The 22,183-nt window shown below is 41.8% G+C and overlaps 57 non-coding genes and 15 pseudogenes across 57 annotated transcripts; all 72 read right to left on the bottom strand.

Annotated features, from left to right (window-relative positions):
* Positions 1-108: 108 nt before the first annotated feature.
* On the bottom strand, positions 109-227 carry LOC114781272 (5S ribosomal RNA). Its single transcript, XR_003747606.1, has one exon. It is a non-coding gene; the product is annotated as a 5S ribosomal RNA (ribosomal RNA).
* Positions 228-370: 143 nt separating this feature from the next.
* LOC114781265 (5S ribosomal RNA) lies at positions 371-489 on the bottom strand. The gene has a single exon (XR_003747599.1). It is a non-coding gene; the product is annotated as a 5S ribosomal RNA (ribosomal RNA).
* A 144-nt stretch (positions 490-633) lies between these two features.
* On the bottom strand, positions 634-752 carry LOC114781264 (5S ribosomal RNA). Its single transcript, XR_003747598.1, has one exon. It is a non-coding gene; the product is annotated as a 5S ribosomal RNA (ribosomal RNA).
* Positions 753-896: 144 nt separating this feature from the next.
* Positions 897-1,015, bottom strand: LOC114781262 (5S ribosomal RNA). Its single transcript, XR_003747596.1, has one exon. It is a non-coding gene; the product is annotated as a 5S ribosomal RNA (ribosomal RNA).
* Positions 1,016-1,159: 144 nt separating this feature from the next.
* LOC114781261 (5S ribosomal RNA) lies at positions 1,160-1,278 on the bottom strand. Its single transcript, XR_003747595.1, has one exon. It is a non-coding gene; the product is annotated as a 5S ribosomal RNA (ribosomal RNA).
* Positions 1,279-1,421: 143 nt separating this feature from the next.
* On the bottom strand, positions 1,422-1,541 carry LOC114781182 (5S ribosomal RNA). Its single transcript, XR_003747545.1, has one exon. It is a non-coding gene; the product is annotated as a 5S ribosomal RNA (ribosomal RNA).
* Positions 1,542-1,685: 144 nt separating this feature from the next.
* Positions 1,686-1,804, bottom strand: LOC114781260 (5S ribosomal RNA). The gene has a single exon (XR_003747594.1). It is a non-coding gene; the product is annotated as a 5S ribosomal RNA (ribosomal RNA).
* A 144-nt stretch (positions 1,805-1,948) lies between these two features.
* Positions 1,949-2,067, bottom strand: LOC114781269 (5S ribosomal RNA). The gene has a single exon (XR_003747603.1). It is a non-coding gene; the product is annotated as a 5S ribosomal RNA (ribosomal RNA).
* Positions 2,068-2,212: 145 nt separating this feature from the next.
* LOC114781259 (5S ribosomal RNA) lies at positions 2,213-2,331 on the bottom strand. Its single transcript, XR_003747593.1, has one exon. It is a non-coding gene; the product is annotated as a 5S ribosomal RNA (ribosomal RNA).
* Positions 2,332-2,474: 143 nt separating this feature from the next.
* On the bottom strand, positions 2,475-2,594 carry LOC114781200 (5S ribosomal RNA). Its single transcript, XR_003747563.1, has one exon. It is a non-coding gene; the product is annotated as a 5S ribosomal RNA (ribosomal RNA).
* Positions 2,595-2,738: 144 nt separating this feature from the next.
* Positions 2,739-2,857, bottom strand: LOC114781258 (5S ribosomal RNA). Its single transcript, XR_003747592.1, has one exon. It is a non-coding gene; the product is annotated as a 5S ribosomal RNA (ribosomal RNA).
* Positions 2,858-3,001: 144 nt separating this feature from the next.
* Positions 3,002-3,120, bottom strand: LOC114781257 (5S ribosomal RNA). Its single transcript, XR_003747591.1, has one exon. It is a non-coding gene; the product is annotated as a 5S ribosomal RNA (ribosomal RNA).
* Positions 3,121-3,263: 143 nt separating this feature from the next.
* Positions 3,264-3,382, bottom strand: LOC114781209 (uncharacterized; annotated as a pseudogene).
* Positions 3,383-3,525: 143 nt separating this feature from the next.
* LOC114781208 (uncharacterized) lies at positions 3,526-3,644 on the bottom strand (annotated as a pseudogene).
* Positions 3,645-3,788: 144 nt separating this feature from the next.
* LOC114781193 (5S ribosomal RNA) lies at positions 3,789-3,906 on the bottom strand. Its single transcript, XR_003747556.1, has one exon. It is a non-coding gene; the product is annotated as a 5S ribosomal RNA (ribosomal RNA).
* A 144-nt stretch (positions 3,907-4,050) lies between these two features.
* On the bottom strand, positions 4,051-4,170 carry LOC114781201 (5S ribosomal RNA). Its single transcript, XR_003747564.1, has one exon. It is a non-coding gene; the product is annotated as a 5S ribosomal RNA (ribosomal RNA).
* Positions 4,171-4,313: 143 nt separating this feature from the next.
* On the bottom strand, positions 4,314-4,432 carry LOC114781256 (5S ribosomal RNA). The gene has a single exon (XR_003747590.1). It is a non-coding gene; the product is annotated as a 5S ribosomal RNA (ribosomal RNA).
* A 144-nt stretch (positions 4,433-4,576) lies between these two features.
* On the bottom strand, positions 4,577-4,696 carry LOC114781191 (5S ribosomal RNA). Its single transcript, XR_003747554.1, has one exon. It is a non-coding gene; the product is annotated as a 5S ribosomal RNA (ribosomal RNA).
* A 144-nt stretch (positions 4,697-4,840) lies between these two features.
* On the bottom strand, positions 4,841-4,959 carry LOC114781255 (5S ribosomal RNA). Its single transcript, XR_003747589.1, has one exon. It is a non-coding gene; the product is annotated as a 5S ribosomal RNA (ribosomal RNA).
* A 144-nt stretch (positions 4,960-5,103) lies between these two features.
* On the bottom strand, positions 5,104-5,222 carry LOC114781254 (5S ribosomal RNA). The gene has a single exon (XR_003747588.1). It is a non-coding gene; the product is annotated as a 5S ribosomal RNA (ribosomal RNA).
* A 143-nt stretch (positions 5,223-5,365) lies between these two features.
* LOC114781187 (5S ribosomal RNA) lies at positions 5,366-5,484 on the bottom strand. Its single transcript, XR_003747550.1, has one exon. It is a non-coding gene; the product is annotated as a 5S ribosomal RNA (ribosomal RNA).
* Positions 5,485-5,628: 144 nt separating this feature from the next.
* LOC114781213 (uncharacterized) lies at positions 5,629-5,747 on the bottom strand (annotated as a pseudogene).
* A 144-nt stretch (positions 5,748-5,891) lies between these two features.
* Positions 5,892-6,010, bottom strand: LOC114781194 (5S ribosomal RNA). The gene has a single exon (XR_003747557.1). It is a non-coding gene; the product is annotated as a 5S ribosomal RNA (ribosomal RNA).
* Positions 6,011-9,438: 3,428 nt separating this feature from the next.
* Positions 9,439-9,557, bottom strand: LOC114781231 (uncharacterized; annotated as a pseudogene).
* Positions 9,558-9,700: 143 nt separating this feature from the next.
* On the bottom strand, positions 9,701-9,819 carry LOC114781225 (uncharacterized; annotated as a pseudogene).
* A 144-nt stretch (positions 9,820-9,963) lies between these two features.
* On the bottom strand, positions 9,964-10,082 carry LOC114781206 (uncharacterized; annotated as a pseudogene).
* A 142-nt stretch (positions 10,083-10,224) lies between these two features.
* Positions 10,225-10,343, bottom strand: LOC114781221 (uncharacterized; annotated as a pseudogene).
* A 143-nt stretch (positions 10,344-10,486) lies between these two features.
* LOC114781233 (uncharacterized) lies at positions 10,487-10,605 on the bottom strand (annotated as a pseudogene).
* Positions 10,606-10,747: 142 nt separating this feature from the next.
* Positions 10,748-10,867, bottom strand: LOC114781184 (5S ribosomal RNA). Its single transcript, XR_003747547.1, has one exon. It is a non-coding gene; the product is annotated as a 5S ribosomal RNA (ribosomal RNA).
* Positions 10,868-11,009: 142 nt separating this feature from the next.
* LOC114781253 (5S ribosomal RNA) lies at positions 11,010-11,128 on the bottom strand. Its single transcript, XR_003747587.1, has one exon. It is a non-coding gene; the product is annotated as a 5S ribosomal RNA (ribosomal RNA).
* A 144-nt stretch (positions 11,129-11,272) lies between these two features.
* LOC114781189 (5S ribosomal RNA) lies at positions 11,273-11,390 on the bottom strand. Its single transcript, XR_003747552.1, has one exon. It is a non-coding gene; the product is annotated as a 5S ribosomal RNA (ribosomal RNA).
* Positions 11,391-11,534: 144 nt separating this feature from the next.
* Positions 11,535-11,654, bottom strand: LOC114781210 (uncharacterized; annotated as a pseudogene).
* Positions 11,655-11,797: 143 nt separating this feature from the next.
* On the bottom strand, positions 11,798-11,916 carry LOC114781251 (5S ribosomal RNA). Its single transcript, XR_003747585.1, has one exon. It is a non-coding gene; the product is annotated as a 5S ribosomal RNA (ribosomal RNA).
* A 144-nt stretch (positions 11,917-12,060) lies between these two features.
* Positions 12,061-12,179, bottom strand: LOC114781250 (5S ribosomal RNA). Its single transcript, XR_003747584.1, has one exon. It is a non-coding gene; the product is annotated as a 5S ribosomal RNA (ribosomal RNA).
* Positions 12,180-12,324: 145 nt separating this feature from the next.
* LOC114781276 (5S ribosomal RNA) lies at positions 12,325-12,444 on the bottom strand. The gene has a single exon (XR_003747610.1). It is a non-coding gene; the product is annotated as a 5S ribosomal RNA (ribosomal RNA).
* A 145-nt stretch (positions 12,445-12,589) lies between these two features.
* LOC114781180 (5S ribosomal RNA) lies at positions 12,590-12,709 on the bottom strand. Its single transcript, XR_003747543.1, has one exon. It is a non-coding gene; the product is annotated as a 5S ribosomal RNA (ribosomal RNA).
* A 144-nt stretch (positions 12,710-12,853) lies between these two features.
* On the bottom strand, positions 12,854-12,972 carry LOC114781249 (5S ribosomal RNA). Its single transcript, XR_003747583.1, has one exon. It is a non-coding gene; the product is annotated as a 5S ribosomal RNA (ribosomal RNA).
* A 143-nt stretch (positions 12,973-13,115) lies between these two features.
* Positions 13,116-13,234, bottom strand: LOC114781248 (5S ribosomal RNA). Its single transcript, XR_003747582.1, has one exon. It is a non-coding gene; the product is annotated as a 5S ribosomal RNA (ribosomal RNA).
* Positions 13,235-13,378: 144 nt separating this feature from the next.
* LOC114781247 (5S ribosomal RNA) lies at positions 13,379-13,497 on the bottom strand. Its single transcript, XR_003747581.1, has one exon. It is a non-coding gene; the product is annotated as a 5S ribosomal RNA (ribosomal RNA).
* A 144-nt stretch (positions 13,498-13,641) lies between these two features.
* On the bottom strand, positions 13,642-13,761 carry LOC114781181 (5S ribosomal RNA). The gene has a single exon (XR_003747544.1). It is a non-coding gene; the product is annotated as a 5S ribosomal RNA (ribosomal RNA).
* Positions 13,762-13,904: 143 nt separating this feature from the next.
* Positions 13,905-14,023, bottom strand: LOC114781199 (5S ribosomal RNA). Its single transcript, XR_003747562.1, has one exon. It is a non-coding gene; the product is annotated as a 5S ribosomal RNA (ribosomal RNA).
* A 144-nt stretch (positions 14,024-14,167) lies between these two features.
* Positions 14,168-14,287, bottom strand: LOC114781190 (5S ribosomal RNA). The gene has a single exon (XR_003747553.1). It is a non-coding gene; the product is annotated as a 5S ribosomal RNA (ribosomal RNA).
* A 144-nt stretch (positions 14,288-14,431) lies between these two features.
* Positions 14,432-14,548, bottom strand: LOC114781224 (uncharacterized; annotated as a pseudogene).
* Positions 14,549-14,691: 143 nt separating this feature from the next.
* Positions 14,692-14,810, bottom strand: LOC114781246 (5S ribosomal RNA). The gene has a single exon (XR_003747580.1). It is a non-coding gene; the product is annotated as a 5S ribosomal RNA (ribosomal RNA).
* Positions 14,811-14,955: 145 nt separating this feature from the next.
* LOC114781245 (5S ribosomal RNA) lies at positions 14,956-15,074 on the bottom strand. The gene has a single exon (XR_003747579.1). It is a non-coding gene; the product is annotated as a 5S ribosomal RNA (ribosomal RNA).
* Positions 15,075-15,218: 144 nt separating this feature from the next.
* Positions 15,219-15,337, bottom strand: LOC114781243 (5S ribosomal RNA). Its single transcript, XR_003747578.1, has one exon. It is a non-coding gene; the product is annotated as a 5S ribosomal RNA (ribosomal RNA).
* A 144-nt stretch (positions 15,338-15,481) lies between these two features.
* Positions 15,482-15,600, bottom strand: LOC114781242 (5S ribosomal RNA). The gene has a single exon (XR_003747577.1). It is a non-coding gene; the product is annotated as a 5S ribosomal RNA (ribosomal RNA).
* A 144-nt stretch (positions 15,601-15,744) lies between these two features.
* On the bottom strand, positions 15,745-15,863 carry LOC114781241 (5S ribosomal RNA). Its single transcript, XR_003747576.1, has one exon. It is a non-coding gene; the product is annotated as a 5S ribosomal RNA (ribosomal RNA).
* Positions 15,864-16,007: 144 nt separating this feature from the next.
* On the bottom strand, positions 16,008-16,126 carry LOC114781239 (5S ribosomal RNA). The gene has a single exon (XR_003747574.1). It is a non-coding gene; the product is annotated as a 5S ribosomal RNA (ribosomal RNA).
* A 144-nt stretch (positions 16,127-16,270) lies between these two features.
* On the bottom strand, positions 16,271-16,389 carry LOC114781238 (5S ribosomal RNA). The gene has a single exon (XR_003747573.1). It is a non-coding gene; the product is annotated as a 5S ribosomal RNA (ribosomal RNA).
* A 144-nt stretch (positions 16,390-16,533) lies between these two features.
* LOC114781237 (5S ribosomal RNA) lies at positions 16,534-16,652 on the bottom strand. Its single transcript, XR_003747572.1, has one exon. It is a non-coding gene; the product is annotated as a 5S ribosomal RNA (ribosomal RNA).
* Positions 16,653-16,797: 145 nt separating this feature from the next.
* LOC114781236 (5S ribosomal RNA) lies at positions 16,798-16,916 on the bottom strand. Its single transcript, XR_003747571.1, has one exon. It is a non-coding gene; the product is annotated as a 5S ribosomal RNA (ribosomal RNA).
* Positions 16,917-17,060: 144 nt separating this feature from the next.
* On the bottom strand, positions 17,061-17,179 carry LOC114781235 (5S ribosomal RNA). The gene has a single exon (XR_003747570.1). It is a non-coding gene; the product is annotated as a 5S ribosomal RNA (ribosomal RNA).
* A 144-nt stretch (positions 17,180-17,323) lies between these two features.
* Positions 17,324-17,442, bottom strand: LOC114781230 (5S ribosomal RNA). The gene has a single exon (XR_003747569.1). It is a non-coding gene; the product is annotated as a 5S ribosomal RNA (ribosomal RNA).
* A 144-nt stretch (positions 17,443-17,586) lies between these two features.
* Positions 17,587-17,705, bottom strand: LOC114781218 (5S ribosomal RNA). The gene has a single exon (XR_003747568.1). It is a non-coding gene; the product is annotated as a 5S ribosomal RNA (ribosomal RNA).
* Positions 17,706-17,849: 144 nt separating this feature from the next.
* On the bottom strand, positions 17,850-17,968 carry LOC114781207 (5S ribosomal RNA). Its single transcript, XR_003747567.1, has one exon. It is a non-coding gene; the product is annotated as a 5S ribosomal RNA (ribosomal RNA).
* A 144-nt stretch (positions 17,969-18,112) lies between these two features.
* On the bottom strand, positions 18,113-18,231 carry LOC114781196 (5S ribosomal RNA). The gene has a single exon (XR_003747559.1). It is a non-coding gene; the product is annotated as a 5S ribosomal RNA (ribosomal RNA).
* A 145-nt stretch (positions 18,232-18,376) lies between these two features.
* Positions 18,377-18,495, bottom strand: LOC114781185 (5S ribosomal RNA). Its single transcript, XR_003747548.1, has one exon. It is a non-coding gene; the product is annotated as a 5S ribosomal RNA (ribosomal RNA).
* A 144-nt stretch (positions 18,496-18,639) lies between these two features.
* LOC114781274 (5S ribosomal RNA) lies at positions 18,640-18,758 on the bottom strand. The gene has a single exon (XR_003747608.1). It is a non-coding gene; the product is annotated as a 5S ribosomal RNA (ribosomal RNA).
* Positions 18,759-18,902: 144 nt separating this feature from the next.
* LOC114781263 (5S ribosomal RNA) lies at positions 18,903-19,021 on the bottom strand. The gene has a single exon (XR_003747597.1). It is a non-coding gene; the product is annotated as a 5S ribosomal RNA (ribosomal RNA).
* Positions 19,022-19,165: 144 nt separating this feature from the next.
* LOC114781252 (5S ribosomal RNA) lies at positions 19,166-19,284 on the bottom strand. The gene has a single exon (XR_003747586.1). It is a non-coding gene; the product is annotated as a 5S ribosomal RNA (ribosomal RNA).
* Positions 19,285-19,427: 143 nt separating this feature from the next.
* On the bottom strand, positions 19,428-19,546 carry LOC114781240 (5S ribosomal RNA). The gene has a single exon (XR_003747575.1). It is a non-coding gene; the product is annotated as a 5S ribosomal RNA (ribosomal RNA).
* A 145-nt stretch (positions 19,547-19,691) lies between these two features.
* LOC114781278 (5S ribosomal RNA) lies at positions 19,692-19,810 on the bottom strand. Its single transcript, XR_003747612.1, has one exon. It is a non-coding gene; the product is annotated as a 5S ribosomal RNA (ribosomal RNA).
* Positions 19,811-19,947: 137 nt separating this feature from the next.
* On the bottom strand, positions 19,948-20,066 carry LOC114781220 (uncharacterized; annotated as a pseudogene).
* Positions 20,067-20,209: 143 nt separating this feature from the next.
* Positions 20,210-20,329, bottom strand: LOC114781277 (5S ribosomal RNA). The gene has a single exon (XR_003747611.1). It is a non-coding gene; the product is annotated as a 5S ribosomal RNA (ribosomal RNA).
* A 145-nt stretch (positions 20,330-20,474) lies between these two features.
* LOC114781268 (5S ribosomal RNA) lies at positions 20,475-20,593 on the bottom strand. Its single transcript, XR_003747602.1, has one exon. It is a non-coding gene; the product is annotated as a 5S ribosomal RNA (ribosomal RNA).
* A 144-nt stretch (positions 20,594-20,737) lies between these two features.
* LOC114781179 (5S ribosomal RNA) lies at positions 20,738-20,856 on the bottom strand. The gene has a single exon (XR_003747542.1). It is a non-coding gene; the product is annotated as a 5S ribosomal RNA (ribosomal RNA).
* A 142-nt stretch (positions 20,857-20,998) lies between these two features.
* On the bottom strand, positions 20,999-21,116 carry LOC114781211 (uncharacterized; annotated as a pseudogene).
* A 143-nt stretch (positions 21,117-21,259) lies between these two features.
* LOC114781186 (5S ribosomal RNA) lies at positions 21,260-21,377 on the bottom strand. Its single transcript, XR_003747549.1, has one exon. It is a non-coding gene; the product is annotated as a 5S ribosomal RNA (ribosomal RNA).
* Positions 21,378-21,520: 143 nt separating this feature from the next.
* Positions 21,521-21,639, bottom strand: LOC114781212 (uncharacterized; annotated as a pseudogene).
* Positions 21,640-21,776: 137 nt separating this feature from the next.
* Positions 21,777-21,895, bottom strand: LOC114781223 (uncharacterized; annotated as a pseudogene).
* A 137-nt stretch (positions 21,896-22,032) lies between these two features.
* Positions 22,033-22,151, bottom strand: LOC114781229 (uncharacterized; annotated as a pseudogene).
* Between the last annotated feature and the right edge of the window lie 32 nt (positions 22,152-22,183).

Genomic DNA, 22,183 nt, shown 5'->3' with positions numbered 1-22,183 from the left:
AGGCTTGAAAACATATCAAAGAGTGAAAATACCTCTTAACTTACTTTAGAAAAAAACTAACAAAGCAATGCAAAAAAACTTCATTTTAAAAAGTTTTTCAACAGTTAAAGCTTACAGCACCTGGTATTCCCAGGAGGTCTCCTATCCAAGTACTAACCAGGCCCAAGCCTTCTTAGCTTCCGAGATCAGACGAGACCGGGCGTTCTTGGGCTGGTATGGCCGTAAGCAATCTCTGCTTGAAAATCTTGGACTTTAAACAACCTAGGCTTGAAAACATATCACAGAGTGAAAATACCTCTTAACTTACTTTAGAAAAAAACTAACAAAGCGATGCAAAAAAACTTCATTTTAAAAAGTTTTTCAACAGTTAAGCTTACAGCACCTGGTATTCCCAGGAGGTCTCCCATCCAAGTACTAACCAGGCCCAAGCCTTCTTAGCTTCCGAGATCAGACGAGACCGGGCGTTCTTGGGCTGGTATGGCCGTAAGCAATCTCTGCTTGAAAATCTTGGACTTTAAACAACCTAGGCTTGAAAACATATCACAGAGTGAAAATACCTCTTAACTTACTTTAGAAAAAAACTAACAAAGCGATGCAAAAAAACTTCATTTTAAAAAGTTTTTCAACAGTTAAAGCTTACAGCACCTGGTATTCCCAGGAGGTCTCCCATCCAAGTACTAACCAGGCCCAAGCCTTCTTAGCTTCCGAGATCAGACGAGACCGGGCGTTCTTGGGCTGGTATGGCCGTAAGCAATCTCTGCTTGAAAATCTTGGACTTTAAACAACCTAGGCTTGAAAACATATCACAGAGTGAAAATACCTCTTAACTTACTTTAGAAAAAAACTAACAAAGCGATGCAAAAAAACTTCATTTTAAAAAGTTTTTCAACAGTTAAAGCTTACAGCACCTGGTATTCCCAGGAGGTCTCCCATCCAAGTACTAACCAGGCCCAAGCCTTCTTAGCTTCCGAGATCAGACGAGACCGGGCGTTCTTGGGCTGGTATGGCCGTAAGCAATCTCTGCTTGAAAATCTTGGACTTTAAACAACCTAGGCTTGAAAACATATCACAGAGTGAAAATACCTCTTAACTTACTTTAGAAAAAAACTAACAAAGCGATGCAAAAAAACTTCATTTTAAAAAGTTTTTCAACAGTTAAAGCTTACAGCACCTGGTATTCCCAGGAGGTCTCCCATCCAAGTACTAACCAGGCCCAAGCCTTCTTAGCTTCCGAGATCAGACGAGACCGGGCGTTCTTGGGCTGGTATGGCCGTAAGCAATCTCTGCTTGAAAATCTTGGACTTTAAACAACCTAGGCTTGAAAACATATCAAAGAGTGAAAATACCTCTTAACTTACTTTAGAAAAAAACTAACAAAGCGATGCAAAAAAACTTCATTTAAAAAGTTTTTCAACAGTTAAAGCTTACAGCACCTGGTATTCCCAGGAGGTCTCCCATCCAAGTACTAAACCAGGCCCAAGCCTTCTTAGCTTCCGAGATCAGACGAGACCGGGCGTTCTTGGGCTGGTATGGCCGTAAGCAATCTCTGCTTGAAAATCTTGGACTTTAAACAACCTAGGCTTGAAAACATATCACAGAGTGAAAATACCTCTTAACTTACTTTAGAAAAAAACTAACAAAGCGATGCAAAAAAACTTCATTTTAAAAAGTTTTTCAACAGTTAAAGCTTACAGCACCTGGTATTCCCAGGAGGTCTCCCATCCAAGTACTAACCAGGCCCAAGCCTTCTTAGCTTCCGAGATCAGACGAGACCGGGCGTTCTTGGGCTGGTATGGCCGTAAGCAATCTCTGCTTGAAAATCTTGGACTTTAAACAACCTAGGCTTGAAAACATATCACAGAGTGAAAATACCTCTTAACTTACTTTAGAAAAAAACTAACAAAGCGATGCAAAAAAACTTCATTTTAAAAAGTTTTTCAACAGTTAAAGCTTACAGCACCTGGTATTCCCAGGAGGTCTCCCATCCAAGTACAAACCAGGCCCAAGCCTTCTTAGCTTCCGAGATCAGACGAGACCGGGCGTTCTTGGGCTGGTATGGCCGTAAGCAATCTCTGCTTGAAAATCTTGGACTTTAAACAACCTAGGCTTGAAAACATATCACAGAGTGAAAAATACCTCTTAACTTACTTTAGAAAAAAACTAACAAAGCGATGCAAAAAAACTTCATTTTAAAAAGTTTTTCAACAGTTAAAGCTTACAGCACCTGGTATTCCCAGGAGGTCTCCCATCCAAGTACTAACCAGGCCCAAGCCTTCTTAGCTTCCGAGATCAGACGAGACCGGGCGTTCTTGGGCTGGTATGGCCGTAAGCAATCTCTGCTTGAAAATCTTGGACTTTAAACAACCTAGGCTTGAAAACATATCACAGAGTGAAAATACCTCTTAACTTACTTTAGAAAAAACTAACAAAGCGATGCAAAAAAACTTCATTTTAAAAAGTTTTTCAACAGTTAAAGCTTACAGCACCTGGTATTCCCAGGAGGTCTCCCATCCAAGTACTAAACCAGGCCCAAGCCTTCTTAGCTTCCGAGATCAGACGAGACCAGGCGTTCTTGGGCTGGTATGGCCGTAAGCAATCTCTGCTTGAAAATCTTGGACTTTAAACAACCTAGGCTTGAAAACATATCACAGAGTGAAAATACCTCTTAACTTACTTTAGAAAAAAACTAACAAAGCGATGCAAAAAAACTTCATTTTAAAAAGTTTTTCAACAGTTAAAGCTTACAGCACCTGGTATTCCCAGGAGGTCTCCCATCCAAGTACTAACCAGGCCCAAGCCTTCTTAGCTTCCGAGATCAGACGAGACCGGGCGTTCTTGGGCTGGTATGGCCGTAAGCAATCTCTGCTTGAAAATCTTGGACTTTAAACAACCTAGGCTTGAAAACATATCACAGAGTGAAAATACCTCTTAACTTACTTTAGAAAAAAACTAACAAAGCGATGCAAAAAAACTTCATTTTAAAAAGTTTTTCAACAGTTAAAGCTTACAGCACCTGGTATTCCCAGGAGGTCTCCCATCCAAGTACTAACCAGGCCCAAGCCTTCTTAGCTTCCGAGATCAGACGAGACCGGGCGTTCTTGGGCTGGTATGGCCGTAAGCAATCTCTGCTTGAAAATCTTGGACTTTAAACAACCTAGGCTTGAAAACATATCACAGAGTAAAAATACCTCTTAACTTACTTTACAAAAAATTAACAAAGCGATGCAAAAAAACTTCATTTTAAAAAGTTTTTCAACAGTTAAAGCTTACAGCACCTGGTATTCCCAGGAGGTCTCTCATCCAAGTACGAACCAGGCCCAAGCCTTCTTTGCTTCCGAGATCAGACGAGACCGGGTGTTCTTGGGCTGGTATGGCCGTAAGAAATCTCTGCTTGAAAATCTTGGACTTTAAGCAACCTAGGCTTGAAAACATATCACAGAGTGAAAATACCTCTTAACTTACTTTAGAAAAAACTAACAAAGCGATGAAAAAAAACTTCATTTTAAAAAGTTTTTCAACAGTTAAAGCTTACAGCACCTGGTATTCCAAGGAGGTCTCCAATCCAAGTACAAACCAGGCCCAAGCCTTCTTAGCTTCCGAGATCAGACGAGACCGGGCGTTCTTGGGCTGGTATGGCCGTAAGCAATCTCTGCTTGAAAATCTTGGACTTTAGACAACCTAGGCTTGAAAACATATCACAGAGTGAAAATACCTCTTAACTTACTTTAGAAAAAAACTAACAAAGCGATGCAAAAAAACTTCATTTAAAAAGTTTTTTCAACAGTTAAAGCTTACAGCACCTGGTATTCCCAGGAGGTCTCCATCCAAGTACTAACCAGGCCCAAGCCTTCTTAGCTTCCGAGATCAGACGAGACCGGGAGTTCTTGGGCTGGTATGGCCGTAAGCAATCTCTGCTTGAAAATCTTGGACTTTAAACAACCTAGGCTTGAAAACATATCACAGAGTGAAAATACCTCTTAACTTACTTTAGAAAAAAACTAACAAAGCGATGCAAAAAAACTTCATTTTAAAAAGTTTTTCAACAGTTAAAGCTTACAGCACCTGGTATTCCCAGGAGGTCTCCCATCCAAGTACAAACCAGGCCCAAGCCTTCTTAGCTTCCGAGATCAGACGAGACCAGGGCGTTCTTGGGCTGGTATGGCCGTAAGCAATCTCTGCTTGAAAATCTTGGACTTTAAACAACCTAGGCTTGAAAACATATCACAGAGTGAAAATACCTCTTAACTTACTTTAGAAAAAAACTAACAAAGCGATGCAAAAAACTTCATTTTAAAAAGTTTTTCAACAGTTAAAGCTTACAGCACCTGGTATTCCCAGGAGGTCTCCCATCCAAGTACTAACCAGGCCCAAGCCTTCTTAGCTTCCGAGATCAGACGAGACCGGGCGTTCTTGGGCTGGTATGGCCGTAAGCAATCTCTGCTTGAAAATCTTGGACTTTAAACAACCTAGGCTTGAAAACATATCACAGAGTGAAAATACCTCTTAACTTACTTTAGAAAAAAACTAACAAAGCGATGCAAAAAAACTTCATTTTAAAAAGTTTTTCAACAGTTAAAGCTTACAGCACCTGGTATTCCCAGGAGGTCTCCCATCCAAGTACTAACCAGGCCCAAGCCTTCTTAGCTTCCGAGATCAGACGAGACCAGGGCGTTCTTGGGCTGGTATGGCCGTAAGCAATCTCTGCTTGAAAATCTTGGACTTTAAACAACCTAGGCTTGAAAACATATCACAGAGTGAAAATACCTCTTAACTTACTTTAGAAAAAAACTAACAAAGCGATGCAAAAAAACTTCATTTTAAAAAGTTTTTCAACAGTTAAAGCTTACAGCACCTGGTATTCCCAGGAGGTCTCCCATCCAAGTACTAACCAGGCCCAAGCCTTCTTAGCTTCCGAGATCAGACGAGACCGGGCGTTCTTGGGCTGGTATGGCCGTAAGCAATCTCTGCTTGAAAATCTTGGACTTTAAACAACCTAGGCTTGAAAACATATCACAGAGTGAAAATACCTCTTAACTTACTTTAGAAAAAAACTAACAAAGCGATGCAAAAAAACTTCATTTTAAAAAGTTTTTCAACAGTTAAAGCTTACAGCACCTGGTATTCCCAGGAGGTCTCCCATCCAAGTACTAACCAGGCCCAAGCCTTCTTAGCTTCCGAGATCAGACGAGACCGGGCGTTCTTGGGCTGGTATGGCCGTAAGCAATCTCTGCTTGAAAATCTTGGACTTTAAACAACCTAGGCTTGAAAACATATCACAGAGTGAAAATACCTCTTAACTTACTTTAGAAAAAACTAACAAAGCGATGCAAAAAAACTTCATTTTAAAAAGTTTTTCAACAGTTAAAGCTTACAGCACCTGGTATTCCCAGGAGGTCTCCAATCCAAGTACTAACCAGGCCCAAGCCTTCTTAGCTTCCGAGATCAGACGAGACCGGGCGTTCTTGGGCTGGTATGGCCGTAAGCAATCTCTGCTTGAAAATCTTGGACTTTAAACAACCTAGGCTTGAAAACATATCACAGAGTGAAAATACCTCTTAACTTACTTTAGAAAAAAACTAACAAAGCGATGCAAAAAAACTTCATTTTAAAAAGTTTTTCAACAGTTAAAGCTTACAGCACCTGGTATTCCCAGGAGGTCTGCCATCCAAGTACAAACCAGGCGCAAGCCTTCTTAGCTTCCGAGATCAGACGAGACCAGGCGTTTTTGGGCTGGTATGGCCGTAAGCAATCTGTGCTTGAAAATCTTGGACTTTAAACAACCTAGGCTTGAAAACATATCACAGAGTGAAAATACCTCTTAACTTACTTTGGAAAAAAACCAACAAAGCGATGCAAAAAAACTTCATTTTAAAAAGTTTTTCAACAGTTAAAGCTTACAGCACCTGGTATTCCCAGGAGGTGTCCCATCCAAGTACTAACCAGGCCCAAGCCTTCTTAGCTTCTGAGATCAGACGAGACCGGGCGTTCTTGGGCTGGTATGGCCGTAAGCAATCTCTGCTTGAAAATCTTAGACTTTAAACAACCTAGGCTTGAAAACATCTCAAAGAGTAAAAATACCTCTTAACTTACTTTAGAAAAAAACTAACTTTACTTTACTTTACTTTACTTTACTTTATTTGGCACACGCTTTTATCCAAAGCGACTTACAATGGGAAGACACCAGCAATTCTCGTTCGATTTCTATAGAATATCAAGTATACAAACTAAGAGCCCTGATAAGGCTTAGACTTGTCATTGAAGAACATGCTCGGAGAGTGTTGGGTGCTAGACTAAGAAAAATTATAATGTATTTATACATTTTGTATTTGTTTGTTAAATGTGTATGCATGTGTATGTGTTAAATTTGTCTGTAATATTTTTGGAATAAGAGGGTTTTCACCTTCTTCTTAAAAGTGGTGATAGTCTCGGCTAGTCGTGTGGAGGAGGGCAGGTTGTTCCACCAGCCAGGGACAACAACGGAGAACAGACATGATTGGAATCGGAGACCCCGTGAAGAAGGAATTTTTAGTCTCCTTTCGTTTGCCGATCTGAGAGAGCGTGTAGGAGTGTATCTAGGTAGTAGTGTGTTGATGTAGGAGGGCGCAGTTCCATTTACAGCCCTGTAGGCAAGCATCAAGGATTTGAACTCAATGCGAGCAGCTACCGGGAGCCAGTGGAGGGAGGTAAGAAGAGGTGTAACATGGGTGTATTTTGGCTGATTGAAGATGAGGCGGGCTGCCATATTTTGGACCATCTGGAGTGGTTTTATGGTGACTGCAGAGGCTCCAGCCAGGAGAGAGTTACAGTAGTCGAGTTTGGAGATGACCATTGCCTGGACGAGGAGCTGCGTAGCCTGTTGTGAGAGAAAAGGCCGAATCTTGCGAATGTTGTAGAGAGTGAACCTGCAGGATCTGGAGATCGCAGCAACATGATGGTTCAAACTCAGTTTGTTATCTATCCAAACCCCAAGGCTTTTTGCAGATGCCGTGGGTGTTAACAATAGCGATCCAATTTGAATTGAAAGGTTTTGCTGAGGAGAATTGTTGCCCGGAAAGATCAGAATCTCGGTTTTGGATAGGTTGAGTTGGAGGTGTCGCTCAGACATCCATGCCGATATGTCTGAGAGGCAGGCCGAAATTTTTGTTGCTATAGTAGCATCTTCTGGTGGGAATGACAGATAGAGCTGGGTGTCATCAGCATAGGAGTGATAGGAGAAGCCATGTGATTGGATGATGTGACCAAGTGAGCGAGTGTATATTGAGAATAGAAGGGGGCCAAGGACAGAGCCTTGTGGAACCCCTGTGGTTACCCTAGAGAGGACAGATGTCTCACCTCCCCATGATACCTTGAAGGACCTGTCGTAGAGATAAGAGGTGAACCAATCTAGTACGGTTCCTGTGACTCCTAAATCAGAGAGTGTGGTGAGAAGAATTTCGTGGTTAACTGTATCGAAGGCAGCAGATAGATCAAGTAGGACAAGGACAGATGATCTGCGGGCAGCTCTTGCAGCACGAAGGTCATCCATCATTGCCAGGAGGGAGGTTTCAGTAGAATGCCCTTTCCTGAAACCAGACTGAAAAGGGTCAAGAAGATCATGCTTGTGGAGAAATGAGGAAAGTTGAGCCAGGACTGCTCTTTCAAGAATTTTTGAAAGAAAAGGAAGGTTGGAGACTGGGCGGTAGCTATCCAGTAGAGATGGGTTTAATGTGGGTTTTTTGAGCAGGGGAGTAATGACAGCCTGTTTGAAAGCAGTGGGGAATGTTCCTGTTGTGAGTGAGGAGTTTAAGACATGTGTCAGAGCAGATAATATGGTGGGCTGTATGGACTGAAGGAGGTGTGAGGGGATTGGATCCAGGGAGCAGGTGGTGGGGTGACTAGACTGGAGAAATGTAGACACGTCTGATTCAAAGAGGGGAGTAAAGGAAGACAGATTCCTGGTTTCAGAGGTAACAGCAGGACGGGGTCTGGGGTTAGGTGGTGAGAATTGTTTGCTAATGTCAGCCACCTTTTCTGTGAAGAAGGTGGCGAAGTCTTCAGATGAGAGAGAAGTGGAGGGGGGAGGGGGTGGAGGATTCAGGAGACGGTTGAAAGTCGAGAAAAGTTTTCGAGAGTCATTGCAGTTGTTTACTTTGTCCTGGAAGTATCTGGTCTTTGCTGTAGTTACAGCAGCAGAGAAGGATTTTAGGAGAGATTGATACTTATTAAGTTGAAGCGGGCACTTGGATTTCCTCCACTGCCTTTCAGCTGCTCTAAGGTGGGACCTGTGGCGACGAACCTCGTCAGAGATCCACGGTGAGGGTGGAGTCGCACGTGTTGGTTTTGAGGTTAGAGGGCAGAGTCTCTCGAGGCAAGATGTTAGTGTGGAGAAAAGGATGTCTGTAGCACGGTTAGTGTCCTGAATAGAGAGGATGTCTAGGGGGGAGAGCTCAGAGGAGACAGCGGAAGACAATTGAGTAGGGCAGAGGGTACGGAGATTACGGCGAAATTGTGTTAAGTGTGAGGTGGGTGTGGTGCGTGCCAGGGGGGATAGTCTGAAGTGAATAAAAGAGTGATCGGATAGATGTAGAGGAACGACAGAAGTGTTGGCTGTGGAGCATTTGCGTGTGAGTACGAGATCTAGTTGTTTTCCAGCTCAGTGCGTTGCGGGCGTGCAGAGAAGTGTAAAGTTGTAAGCAGAGATGAAGTGTTGGAAGTCAGTTGTTTGTGGCTTGAGGAGATCGAGGTTGAAGTCTCCTAGTAGCACAAGGGGCAGTTCCTCATCTATAATTGAGGAGAGAGTTGTGTCTAGTTCCTCTACAAAGTTCCCCAGCGGACCTGGAGGACGATATACAGCAACTATGGACATTTTTACTGGGTGTGTAATAGTTACTGCATGGAACTCAAAACTGGTTGTTTGAATAGCAGAAACGGGAGTGAATTTCCAGTCCTTGGAAATGAGCAAGCCTGTGCCCCCTCCCCTGCCAGTGGGGCGGGGGGTATGAGAGAAGTAGAAGTCTGTGGAAAGGGCTGCAGGTGTAGCGGAGTCATGGGGGCGGATCCAGGTCTCAGTCAGTGCGAGTACTTGGAGATTTCGTTCTGTAGCAAAAGCAGGAATGAAGTCTGCTTTGTTGACTGCCGACTGACAGTTCCACAGTCCGAACAAGTACTCAGGGTGGCAAGATGAGGCCTGGGAGAGTGTGTGGAGGTTATGTGTGTTGCGTGTTCTGTTTGTATTGAATCGAGGAGGGCGCCTGGAGTGAATGAGCGGAATGTTCTGGATGGACATGATTAGCAAAAGAAGTAGGAGAGGAGCATGGGTGAATTTACCTGTATTTTGGTTTTACTGCTCGGTAGAGTCGCGATGGACGAGTCGCAGGTCTTTACCCAAGTGGGTCTTCACACAAGGGCTAACAAAGCGATGCAAAAAAATTTCATTTTAAAAAGTTTTTCAACAGTTAAAGCTTACAGCATCTGGTATTCCCAGGAGGTCTGCCATCCAAGTACAAACCAGGCGCAAGCCTTCTTAGCTTCCGAGATCAGACGAGACCAGGCGTTCTTGGGCTGGTATGGCCGTAAGCAATCTGTGCTTGAAAATCTTGGACTTTAAACAACCTAGGCTTGAAAACATATCACAGAGTAAAAATACCTCTTAACTTACTTTACAAAAAACTAACAAAGCGATGCAAAAAAACTTCATTTTAAAAAGTTTTTCAACAGTTAAAGCTTGCAGCACCTGGTATTCCCAGGAGGTCTCCCATCCAAGTACGAACCAGGCCAAAGCCTTCTTTGCTTCCGAGATCAGACGAGACCGGGTGTTCTTGGGCTGGTATGGCCGTAAGAAATCTCTGCTTGAAAATCTTGGACTTTAAGCAACCTAGGCTTGAAAACATATCACAGAGTGAAAATACCTCTTAACTTACTTTAGAAAAAAACTAACAAAGCGATGAAAAAAAACTTCATTTTAAAAAGTTTTTCAACAGTTAAAGCTTACAGCACCTGGTATTCCAAGGAGGTCTCCAATCCAAGTACAAACCAGGCCCAAGCCTTCTTAGCTTCCGAGATCAGACGAGACCGGGCGTTCTTGGGCTGGTATGGCCGTAAGCAATCTGTGCTTGAAAATCTTGGACTTTAAACAACCTAGGCTTGAAAACATATCACAGAGTAAAATACCTCTTAACTTACTTTACAAAAAACTAACAAAGCGATGCAAAAAAACTTCATTTTAAAAAGTTTTTCAACAGTTAAAGCTTACAGCACCTGGTATTCCCAGGAGGTCTCTCATCCAAGTACGAACCAGGCCCAAGCCTTCTTTGCTTCCGAGATCAGACGAAACCGGGTGTTCTTGGGCTGGTATGGCCGTAAGAAATCTCTGCTTGAAAATCTTGGACTTTAAACAACCTAGGCTTGAAAACATATCACAGAGTGAAATACCTCTTAACTTACTTTAGACAAAAACTAACAAAGCGATTAAAAAAAATTACATTTTAAAAAGTTTTTCAACAGTTAAAGCTTACAGCATCTGGTATTCCCAGGAGGTCTGCCATCCAAGTACAAACCAGGCGCAAGCCTTCTTAGCTTCCGAGATCAGACGAGACCAGGCGTTCTTGGGCTGGTATGGCTGTAAGCAATCTGTGCTTGAAAATCTTGGACTTTAAACAACCTAGGCTTGAAAACATATCACAGAGTAAAATACCTCTTAACTTACTTTACAAAAAACTAACAAAGCGATGCAAAAAAACTTCATTTTAAAAAGTTTTTCAACAGTTAAAGCTTACAGCACCTGGTATTCCCAGGAGGTCTCCCATCCAAGTACTAACCAGGCTCCAAGCCTTCTTAGCTTCCGAGATCAGACGAGACCGGGCGTTCTTGGGCTGGTATGGCCGTAAGCAATCTCTGCTTGAAAATCTTGGACTTTAAACAACCTAGGCTTGAAAACATATCACAGAGTGAAAATACCTCTTAACTTACTTTAGAAAAAAACTAACAAAGCGATGCAAAAAACTTAATTTAAAAAGTTTTTCAACAGTTAAAGCTTACAGCACCTGGTATTCCCAGGAGGTCTCCCATCCAAGTACTAACCAGGCCCAAGCCTTCTTAGCTTCCGAGATCAGACGAGACCGGGCGTTCTTGGGCTGGTATGGCCGTAAGCAATCTCTGCTTGAAAATCTTGGACTTTAAACAACCTAGGCTTGAAAACATATCACAGAGTGAAAATACCTCTTAACTTACTTTAGAAAAAAACTAACAAAGCGATGCAAAAAAACTTCATTTTAAAAAGTTTTTCAACAGTTAAAGCTTACAGCACCTGGTATTCCCAGAGGTCTCCCATCCAAGTACTAACCAGGCCCAAGCCTTCTTAGCTTCCGAGATCAGACGAGACCGGGCGTTCTTGGGCTGGTATGGCCGTAAGCAATCTCTGCTTGAAAATCTTGGACTTTAAACAACCTAGGCTTGAAAACATATCACAGAGTGAAAATACCTCTTAACTTACTTTAGAAAAAAACTAACAAAGCGATGCAAAAAAACTTCATTTTAAAAAGTTTTTCAACAGTTAAAGCTTACAGCACCTGGTATTCCCAGGAGGTCTGCCATCCAAGTACTAAACCAGGCCCAAGCCTTCTTAGCTTCCGAGATCAGACGAGACCAGGCGTTCTTGGGCTGGTATGGCCGTAAGCAATCTCTGCTTGAAAATCTTGGACTTTAAACAACCTAGGCTTGAAAACATATCACAGAGTGAAAATACCTCTTAACTTACTTTAGAAAAAACTAACAAAGCGATGCAAAAAAACTTCATTTTAAAAAGTTTTTCAACAGTTAAAGCTTACAGCACCTGGTATTCCCAGGAGGTCTCCCATCCAAGTACTAACCAGGCCCAAGCCTTCTTAGCTTCCGAGATCAGACGAGACCGGGCGTTCTTGGGCTGGTATGGCCGTAAGCAATCTCTGCTTGAAAATCTTGGACTTTAAACAACCTAGGCTTGAAAACATATCACAGAGTGAAAATACCTCTTAACTTACTTTAGAAAAAAACTAACAAAGCGATGCAAAAAAACTTCATTTTAAAAGTTTTTTCAACAGTTAAAGCTTACAGCACCTGGTATTCCCAGGAGGTCTCCCATCCAAGTACTAACCAGGCCCAAGCCTTCTTAGCTTCCGAGATCAGACGAGACCGGGCGTTCTTGGGCTGGTATGGCCGTAAGCAATCTTTGCTTGAAAATCTTGGACTTTAAACAACCTAGGCTTGAAAACATATCACAGAGTGAAAATACCTCTTAACTTACTTTAGAAAAAAACTAACAAAGCGATGCAAAAAAACTTCATTTTAAAAATTTTTTTCAACAGTTAAAGCTTACAGCACCTGGTATTCCCAGGAGGTCTCCCATCCAAGTACTAACCAGGCCCAAGCCTTACTTAGCTTCCGAGATCAGACGAGACCGGGCGTTCTTGGGCTGGTATGGCCGTAAGCAATCTCTGCTTGAAAATCTTGGACTTTAAACAACCTAGGCTTGAAAACATATCACAGAGTGAAAATACCTCTTAACTTACTTTAGAAAAAAAACTAACAAAGCGATGCAAAAAATCTTCATTTTAAAAAGTTTTTCAACAGTTAAAGCTTACAGCACCTGGTATTCCCAGGAGGTCTCCCATCCAAGTACTAACCAGGCCCAAGCCTTCTTAGCTTCCGAGATCAGACGAGACCGGGCGTTCTTGGGCTGGTATGGCCTGTAAGCAATCTCTGCTTGAAAATCTTGGACTTTAAACAACCTAGGCTTGAAAACATATCACAGAGTGAAAATACCTCTTAACTTACTTCAGAAAAAAACTAACAAAGCGATGCAAAAAAACTTCATTTTAAAAAGTTTTTCAACAGTTAAAGCTTACAGCACCTGGTATTCCCAGGAGGTCTCCCATCCAAGTACTAACCAGGCCCAAGCCTTCTTAGCTTCCGAGATCAGACGAGACCGGGCGTTCTTGGGCTGGTATGGCCGTAAGCAATCTCTGCTTGAAAATCTTGGACTTTAAACAACCTAGGCTTGAAAACATATCACAGAGTGAAAATACCTCTTAACTTACTTTAGAAAAAACTAACAAAGCGATGCAAAAAAACTTCATTTTAAAAAGTTTTTCAACAGTTAAAGCTTACAGCACCTGGTATTCCCAGGAGGTCTCCCATCCAAGTACTAACCAGGCCCAAGCCTTCTTAGCTTCCGAGATCAGACGAGACCGGGCGTTCTTGGGCTGGTATGGCCGTAAGCAATCTCTGCTTGAAAATCTTGGACTTTAAACAACCTAGGCTTGAAAACATATCACAGAGTGAAAATACCTCTTAACTTACTTTAGAAAAAACTAACAAAGCGATGCAAAAAAAACTTCATTTTAAAAAGTTTTTCAACAGTTAAAGCTTACAGCACCTGGTATTCCCAGGAGGTCTCCCATCCAAGTACTAACCAGGCCCAAGCCTTCTTAGCTTCCGAGATCAGACGAGACCGGGCGTTCTTGGGCTGGTATGGCCGTAAGCAATCTCTGCTTGAAAATCTTGGACTTTAAACAACCTAGGCTTGAAAACATATCACAGAGTGAAAATACCTCTTAACTTACTTTAGAAAAAAACTAACAAAGCGATGCAAAAAAACTTCATTTTAAAAAGTTTTTCAACAGTTAAAGCTTACAGCACCTGGTATTCCCAGGAGGTCTCCCATCCAAGTACTAAACCAGGCCCAAGCCTTCTTAGCTTCCGAGATCAGACGAGACCGGGCGTTCTTGGGCTGGTATGGCCGTAAGCAATCTGTGCTTGAAAATCTTGGACTTTAAACAACCTAGGCTTGAAAACATATCACAGAGTGAAAATACCTCTTAACTTACTTTAGAAAAAAACTAACAAAGCGATGCAAAAAACTTCATTTTAAAAAGTTTTTCAACAGTTAAAGCTTACAGCACCTGGTATTCCCAGGAGGTCTCTCATCCAAGTACGAACCAGGCCCAAGCCTTCTTAGCTTCCGAGATCAGACGAGACCGGGCGTTCTTGGGCTGGTATGGCCGTAAGCAATCTCTGCTTGAAAATCTTGGACTTTAAACAACCTAGGCTTGAAAACATATCACAGAGTGAAAATACCTCTTAACTTACTTTAGAAAAAACTAACAAAGCGATGCAAAAAAACTTACATTTTAAAAAGTTTTTCAACAGTTAAAGCTTACAGCACCTGGTATTCCCAGGAGGTCTCCCATCCAAGTACTAACCAGGCCCAAGCCTTCTTAGCTTCCGAGATCAGACGAGACCAGGGCGTTCTTGGGCTGGTATGGCCGTAAGCAATCTCTGCTTGAAAATCTTGGACTTTAAACAACCTAGGCTTGAAAACATATCACAGAGTGAAAATACCTCTTAACTTACTTTAGAAAAAAACTAACAAAGCGATGCAAAAAAACTTCATTTTAAAAAGTTTTTCAACAGTTAAAGCTTACAGCACCTGGTATTCCCAGGAGGTCTCCATCCAAGTACTAACCAGGCCAAGCCTTCTTAGCTTCCGAGATCAGACGAGACCGGGCGTTCTTGGGCTGGTATGGCCGTAAGCAATCTCTGCTTGAAAATCTTGGACTTTAAACAACCTAGGCTTGAAAACATATCACAGAGTGAAAATACCTCTTAACCTACTTTAGAAAAAAACTAACAAAGCGATGCAAAAAACTTCATTTTAAAAAGTTTTTCAACAGTTAAAGCTTACAGCACCTGGTATTCCCAGGAGGTCTCCCATCCAAGTACTAACCAGGCCCAAGCCTTCTTAGCTTCCGAGATCAGACGAGACCGGGCGTTCTTGGGCTGGTATGGCCGTAAGCAATCTCTGCTTGAAAATCTTGGACTTTAAACAACCTAGGCTTGAAAACATATCACAGAGTGAAAATACCTCTTAACTTACTTTAGAAAAAAACTAACAAAGCGATGCAAAAAAAACTTCATTTTAAAAAGTTTTTCAACAGTTAAAGCTTACAGCACCTGGTATTCCCAGGAGGTCTCCCATCCAAGTACTAACCAGGCCCAAGCCTTCTTAGCTTCCGAGATCAGACGAGACCGGGCGTTCTTGGGCTGGTATGGCCGTAAGCAATCTCTGCTTGAAAATCTTGGACTTTAAACAACCTAGGCTTGAAAACATATCACAGAGTGAAAATACCTCTTAACTTACTTTAGAAAAAAACTAACAAAGCGATGCAAAAAAACTTCATTTTAAAAAGTTTTTCAACAGTTAAAGCTTACAGCACCTGGTATTCCCAGGAGGTCTCCCATCCAAGTACTAACCAGGCCCAAGCCTTCTTAGCTTCCGAGATCAGACGAGACCGGGCGTTCTTGGGCTGGTATGGCCGTAAGCAATCTCTGCTTGAAAATCTTGGACTTTAAACAACCTAGGCTTGAAAACATATCACAGAGTGAAAATACCTCTTAACTTACTTTAGAAAAAAACTAACAAAGCGATGCAAAAAAACTTCATTTTAAAAAGTTTTTCAACAGTTAAAGCTTACAGCACCTGGTATTCCCAGGAGGTCTCCCATCCAAGTACTAACCAGGCCCAAGCCTTCTTAGCTTCCGAGATCAGACGAGACCGGGCGTTCTTGGGCTGGTATGGCCGTAAGCAATCTCTGCTTGAAAATCTTGGACTTTAAACAACCTAGGCTTGAAAACATATCACAGAGTGAAAATACCTCTTAACTTACTTTAGAAAAAAACTAACAAAGCGATGCAAAAAAACTTCATTTTAAAAAGTTTTTCAACAGTTAAAGCTTACAGCACCTGGTATTCCCAGGAGGTCTCCCATCCAAGTACTAACCAGGCCCAAGCCTTCTTAGCTTCCGAGATCAGACGAGACCGGGCGTTCTTGGGCTGGTATGGCCGTAAGCAATCTCTGCTTGAAAATCTTGGACTTTAAACAACCTAGGCTTGAAAACATATCACAGAGTGAAAATACCTCTTAACTTACTTTAGAAAAAAACTAACAAAGCGATGCAAAAAAACTTCATTTTAAAAAGTTTTTCAACAGTTAAAGCTTACAGCACCTGGTATTCCCAGGAGGTCTCCCATCCAAGTACTAACCAGGCCCAAGCCTTCTTAGCTTCCGAGATCAGACGAGACCGGGCGTTCTTGGGCTGGTATGGCCGTAAGCAATCTCTGCTTGAAAATCTTGGACTTTAAACAACCTAGGCTTGAAAACATATCACAGAGTGAAAATACCTCTTAACTTACTTTAGAAAAAAACTAACAAAGCGATGCAAAAAAACTTCATTTTAAAAAGTTTTTCAACAGTTAAAGCTTACAGCACCTGGTATTCCCAGGAGGTCTCCCATCCAAGTACTAACCAGGCCCAAGCCTTCTTAGCTTCCGAGATCAGACGAGACCGGGCGTTCTTGGGCTGGTATGGCCGTAAGCAATCTCTGCTTGAAAATCTTGGACTTTAAACAACCTAGGCTTGAAAACATATCACAGAGTGAAAATACCTCTTAACTTACTTTAGAAAAAAACTAACAAAGCGATGCAAAAAAACTTCATTTTAAAAAGTTTTTCAACAGTTAAAGCTTACAGCACCTGGTATTCCCAGGAGGTCTCCCATCCAAGTACTAACCAGGCCCAAGCCTTCTTAGCTTCCGAGATCAGACGAGACCGGGCGTTCTTGGGCTGGTATGGCCGTAAGCAATCTCTGCTTGAAAATCTTGGACTTTAAACAACCTAGGCTTGAAAACATATCACAGAGTGAAAATACCTCTTAACTTACTTTAGAAAAAAACTAACAAAGCGATGCAAAAAAAACTTCATTTTAAAAAGTTTTTCAACAGTTAAAGCTTACAGCACCTGGTATTCCCAGGAGGTCTCCCATCCAAGTACTAACCAGGCCCAAGCCTTCTTAGCTTCCGAGATCAGACGAGACCGGGCGTTCTTGGGCTGGTATGGCCGTAAGCAATCTCTGCTTGAAAATCTTGGACTTTAAACAACCTAGGCTTGAAAACATATCACAGAGTGAAAATACCTCTTAACTTACTTTAGAAAAAAACTAACAAAGCGATGCAAAAAAACTTCATTTTAAAAAGTTTTTCAACAGTTAAAGCTTACAGCACCTGGTATTCCCAGGAGGTCTCCCATCCAAGTACTAACCAGGCCCAAGCCTTCTTAGCTTCCGAGATCAGACGAGACCGGGCGTTCTTGGGCTGGTATGGCCGTAAGCAATCTCTGCTTGAAAATCTTGGACTTTAAACAACCTAGGCTTGAAAACATATCACAGAGTGAAAATACCTCTTAACTTACTTTAGAAAAAAACTAACAAAGCGATGCAAAAAAACTTCATTTTAAAAAGTTTTTCAACAGTTAAAGCTTACAGCACCTGGTATTCCCAGGAGGTCTCCCATCCAAGTACTAACCAGGCCCAAGCCTTCTTAGCTTCCGAGATCAGACGAGACCGGGCGTTCTTGGGCTGGTATGGCCGTAAGCAATCTCTGCTTGAAAATCTTGGACTTTAAACAACCTAGGCTTGAAAACATATCACAGAGTGAAAATACCTCTTAACTTACTTTAGAAAAAAACTAACAAAGCGATGCAAAAAAACTTCATTTTAAAAAGTTTTTCAACAGTTAAAGCTTACAGCACCTGGTATTCCCAGGAGGTCTCCCATCCAAGTACTAACCAGGCCCAAGCCTTCTTAGCTTCCGAGATCAGACGAGACCGGGCGTTCTTGGGCTGGTATGGCCGTAAGCAATCTCTGCTTGAAAATCTTGGACTTTAAACAACCTAGGCTTGAAAACATATCACAGAGTGAAAATACCTCTTAACTTACTTTAGAAAAAAACTAACAAAGCGATGCAAAAAAACTTCATTTTAAAAAGTTTTTCAACAGTTAAAGCTTACAGCACCTGGTATTCCCAGGAGGTCTCCCATCCAAGTACTAACCAGGCCCAAGCCTTCTTAGCTTCCGAGATCAGACGAGACCGGGCGTTCTTGGGCTGGTATGGCCGTAAGCAATCTCTGCTTGAAAATCTTGGACTTTAAACAACCTAGGCTTGAAAACATATCACAGAGTGAAAATACCTCTTAACTTACTTTAGAAAAAAACTAACAAAGCGATGCAAAAAAACTTCATTTTAAAAAGTTTTTCAACAGTTAAAGCTTACAGCACCTGGTATTCCCAGGAGGTCTCCCATCCAAGTACTAACCAGGCCCAAGCCTTCTTAGCTTCCGAGATCAGACGAGACCGGGCGTTCTTGGGCTGGTATGGCCGTAAGCAATCTCTGCTTGAAAATCTTGGACTTTAAACAACCTAGGCTTGAAAACATATCACAGAGTGAAAATACCTCTTAACTTACTTTAGAAAAAAAACTAACAAAGCGATGCAAAAAAACTTCATTTTAAAAAGTTTTTCAACAGTTAAAGCTTACAGCACCTGGTATTCCCAGGAGGTCTCCCATCCAAGTACTAACCAGGCCCAAGCCTTCTTAGCTTCCGAGATCAGACGAGACCGGGCGTTCTTGGGCTGGTATGGCCGTAAGCAATCTCTGCTTGAAAATCTTGGACTTTAAACAACCTAGGCTTGAAAACATATCACAGAGTGAAAATACCTCTTAACTTACTTTAGAAAAAAACTAACAAAGCGATGCAAAAAAACTTCATTTTAAAAAGTTTTTCAACAGTTAAAGCTTACAGCACCTGGTATTCCCAGGAGGTCTCCCATCCAAGTACTAACCAGGCCCAAGCCTTCTTAGCTTCCGAGATCAGACGAGACCGGGCGTTCTTGGGCTGGTATGGCCGTAAGCAATCTCTGCTTGAAAATCTTGGACTTTAAACAACCTAGGCTTGAAAACATATCACAGAGTGAAAATACCTCTTAACTTACTTTAGAAAAAAACTAACAAAGCGATGCAAAAAAACTTCATTTTAAAAAGTTTTTCAACAGTTAAAGCTTACAGCACCTGGTATTCCCAGGAGGTCTCCCATCCAAGTACTAACCAGGCCCAAGCCTTCTTAGCTTCCGAGATCAGACGAGACCGGGCGTTCTTGGGCTGGTATGGCCGTAAGCAATCTCTGCTTGAAAATCTTGGACTTTAAACAACCTAGGCTTGAAAACATATCACAGAGTGAAAATACCTCTTAACTTACTTTAGAAAAAAACTAACAAAGCGATGCAAAAAAACTTCATTTTAAAAAGTTTTTCAACAGTTAAAGCTTACAGCACCTGGTATTCCCAGGAGGTCTCCCATCCAAGTACTAACCAGGCCCAAGCCTTCTTAGCTTCCGAGATCAGACGAGACCGGGCGTTCTTGGGCTGGTATGGCCGTAAGCAATCTCTGCTTGAAAATCTTGGACTTTAAACAACCTAGGCTTGAAAACATATCACAGAGTGAAAATACCTCTTAACTTACTTTAGAAAAAAACTAACAAAGCGATGCAAAAAAACTTCATTTTAAAAGTTTTTCAACAGTTAAAGCTTACAGCACCTGGTATTCCCAGGAGGTCTCCCATCCAAGTACTAACCAGGCCCAAGCCTTCTTAGCTTCCGAGATCAGACGAGACCGGGCGTTCTTGGGCTGGTATGGCCGTAAGCAATCTCTGCTTGAAAATCTTGGACTTTAAACAACCTAGGCTTGAAAACATATCACAGAGTGAAAATACCTCTTAACTTACTTTAGAAAAAAAACTAACAAAGCGATGCAAAAAAACTTCATTTTAAAAAGTTTTTCAACAGTTAAAGCTTACAGCACCTGGTATTCCCAGGAGGTCTCCCATCCAAGTACTAACCAGGCCCAAGCCTTCTTAGCTTCTGAGATCAGACGAGACCGGGCTTTCTTAGGCTGGTATGGCCGTAAGCAATCTCTGCTTGAAAATCTTGGACTTTAAACAACCTAGGCTTGAAAACATCTCACAGAGTTAAAATACCTCTTAACTTACTTTAGAAAAAAACTAACAAAGCGATGCAAAAAAAATTCATTTAAAATTTTTTTTTAACAGTTAAAGCACCTGGTATTCCCAGGAGGTCTCCCATCCAAGTACTACCCAGGCCCAAGCCTTCTTAGCTTCCGAGATCAGACGAGACCGGGCGATCTTGGGCTGGTATGGCCGTAAGCAATCTTTGCTTGAAAATCTTGGACTTTAAAAAACCTAGGCTTGAAAACATATCACAGAGTGAAAATACCTCTTAACTTACTTTAGAAAAAAACTAACAAAGCGATGCAAAAAACTTCATCTTAAAAAGTTTTTCAACAGTTAAAGCTTACAGCACCTGGTATTCTCAGGAGGTCTCCCATCCAAGTACTAACCAGGCCCAAGCCTTCTTAGCTTCCAAGATCATGACGAGACCGGGCGTTCTTGGGCTGGTATGGCCGTAAGCAATCTCTGCTTGAAAATCTTGGACTTTAAACAACCTAGGCTTGAAAACATATCACAGAGTGAAAATACCTCTTAACTTACTTTAGAAAAAAAACTAACAAAGCGATGCAAAAAAACTTCATTTTAAAAAGTTTTTCAACAGTTAAAGCTTACAGCACCTGGTATTCCCAGGAGGTCTCCCATCCAAGTACTAACCAGGCCCAAGCCTTCTTAGCTTCTGAGATCAGACGAGACCGGGCGTTCTTAGGCTGGTATGGCCGTAAGCAATCTCTGCTTGAAAATCTTGGACTTTAAACAACCTAGGCTTGAAAACATCTCACAGAGTTAAAATACCTCTTAACTTACTTTAGAAAAAAACTAACAAAGCGATGCAAAAAAACTTCATTTAAAAAAGTTTTTCAACAGTTAAAGCTTACAGCACCTGGTATTCCCAGGAGGTCTCCCATCCAAGTACTAACCAGGCCCAAGCCTTCTTAGCTTCCGAGATCAGACGAGACCGGGCGTTCTTGGGCTGGTATGGCCGTAAGCAATCTCTGCTTGAAAATCTTGGACTTTAAACAACCTAGGCTTGAAAACATATCACAGAGTGAAAATACCTCTTAACTTACTTTAGAAAAAACTAACAAAGCGATGCAAAAAAATTCATTTTAAAAAGTTTTTCAACAGTTAAAGCTTATAGCACCTGGTATTCCCAGGAGGTCTCCCATCCAAGTACTAACCAGGCCAAGCCTTCTTAGCTTCCGAGATCAGACGAGACCGGGCGTTCTTGGGCTGGTATGGCCGTAAGCAATCTTGCTTGAAAATCTTGGACTTTAAACAACCTAGGCTTGAAAACATATCACAGAGTAAAAATACCTCTTAACTTACTTTAGACAAAAACTAACAAAGCGATGCAAAAAAACTTCATTTTAAAAAGTTTTTCAACAGTTAAAGCTTACAGCACCTGGTATTCCCAGGAGGTCTCCCATCCAAGTACAACCAGGCCCAAGCCTTCTTAGCTTCCGAGATCAGACGAGACCGGGCATTCTTGGGCTGGTATGGCCGTAAGCAATCTCTGCTTGAAAATCTTGGACTTTAAACATCCTAGGCTTGAAAACATATCACAGAGTGAAAATACCTCTTAACTTACTTTAGAAAAAAACTAACAAAGCGATGAAAAAAAACTTCATTTAAAAAGTTTTTCAACAGTTAAAGCTTACAGCACCTGGTATTCCCAGGAGGTCTCCATCCAAGTACTAAACCAGGCCCAAGCCTTCTTAGCTTCCGAGATCAGACGAGACCGGGCGTTCTTGGGCTGGTATGGCCGTAAGCAATCTCTGCTTGAAAATCTTGGACTTTAAACAACCTAGGCTTGAAAACATATCACAGAGTGAAAATACCTCTTAACTTACTTTAGAAAAAAACTAACAAAGCGATGTAAAAAAAACTTCATTTAAAAAGTTTTTCAACAGTTAAAGCACCTGGTATTCCCAGGAGGTCTCCCATCCAAGTACTAACCAGGACCAAGCCTTCTTAGCTTCCGAGATCAGACGAGACCGGGCGTTCTTGGGCTGGTATGGCCGTAAGTAATCTCTGCTTGAAAATCTTGGACTTTAAACAACCTAGGCTTGAAAACATATCACAGAGTGAAAATACCTCTTAACCTACTTTAGAAAAAAACTAACAAAGCGATGCAAAAAATCTTCATTTTAAAAAGTTTTTCAACAGTTAAAGCACCTGGTATTCCCAGGAGGTCTCCCATCCAAGTACAAACCAGGCCCAAGCCTTCTTAGCTTTCGAGATCAGACGAGACCGGGTGTTCTTGGGCTGGTATGGCCGTAAGCAAGCTCTGCTTGAAAATCTTGGACTTTAAAAC

This window comes from Denticeps clupeoides, unplaced genomic scaffold (genome assembly GCF_900700375.1).
Source record: "Denticeps clupeoides unplaced genomic scaffold, fDenClu1.1, whole genome shotgun sequence".
NCBI classification, from domain to species: domain Eukaryota; kingdom Metazoa; phylum Chordata; class Actinopteri; order Clupeiformes; family Denticipitidae; genus Denticeps; species Denticeps clupeoides.
The sequence above is the reverse complement of the archived record's forward strand: the minus strand, read 5'-3'. Positions and strand labels throughout refer to the sequence as shown.